This window comes from Seriola lalandi, unplaced genomic scaffold, assembly GCF_002814215.2.
Source record: "Seriola lalandi dorsalis isolate HSWRI2012SDOR001 ecotype SW California unplaced genomic scaffold, Sedor1 jcf7180001960049, whole genome shotgun sequence".
NCBI classification, from domain to species: Eukaryota; Metazoa; Chordata; class Actinopteri; order Carangiformes; family Carangidae; genus Seriola; species Seriola lalandi.
The window spans coordinates 1-1,012 of NW_019430718.1; the positions used below are offsets into that span (position 1 = coordinate 1).

The 1,012-nt window shown below is 33.2% G+C and overlaps 1 non-coding gene across 1 annotated transcript; it reads right to left on the reverse strand.

Annotated features, from left to right (window-relative positions):
- Nucleotides 1–848: 848 nt before the first annotated feature.
- Nucleotides 849–931, reverse strand: trnal-uaa (transfer RNA leucine (anticodon UAA)). Its single transcript has one exon. It is a non-coding gene; the product is annotated as a tRNA-Leu (tRNA).
- Between the last annotated feature and the right edge of the window lie 81 nt (nt 932–1,012).

Sequence of the window (1,012 nt, forward strand, 5' to 3'; positions counted from 1 at the left end):
ATTATTATTACTAGAGGTAGCTACTGATTAAACTCGCAACAGCTATGGTATGGTATGGCAGGTGTAATGCAGGAAATTAATACAAATGTATTTATTTATTTTACTGTCATCAAACCACTCCATAATTAATTTCTTATATAGTCAGAAGTCTAAAAGATCATAAATGAATAAATATACCTTACCATCAACTACACACAAGTTTGTCTACAGTTAGATCATAAGAGTTGGTACAGCTTTGGATTTTTAAAATAGATTTTAATTTTAGGCTTAGTGTAAATTTAAATTTTCTGTGTGGCTTTGATACATTTAATTTATTATTATTGTTGTTTTTATGTTCAAAACACTTATAAGTCCACCATTTTTAATATTGAGTGGAGATTGGTGACTGATTGAATGACTGAATTTTACATCATTTACATCAGGTATTGTGTAATATTATGATAAAAAAAACATTCAAAAACAAACAAATTCATTTTTTTCATGTTAAATTGCAATACAACCACTTTACAAATAAGTAAATAAATAAATAAAAAGACATCTCCATGTGCCATATTTCCAAAGGTAGATAGTAAGTGTTGGTACAGTTTAGGAGTTTTTAATTTGAGTTTATTTCATCTGACTGATGAAATAAACTCAAATTAAAAACTCCTAAACTGTACCAACACTTACTATCTACCTTTGGAAATATGGCACATGGAGATGTCTTTTTATTTATTTATTTGTTGAAGCAGCTGCAGTTGTTGAAGCAGCTGCAGTTACACAAAGCACAGGTGGGGGCTGTAATTCACAGCTGAACTGAACGCACACAGGGTACTAAACAGCAAAGCTGACACAGCTGCTTCACACACTACCAGGAGTGGGGATCGAACCCACGAAGACAACTGTCCATTGGATCTTAAGTCCAACGCCTTAACCTCTCGGCCATCCTGGTTGGTTGGAAAACACCAGGTCAATCAGTAAATCACGTTGCTTGTACATACATACAGGCCACAATTATGAGCTACACCTTAAC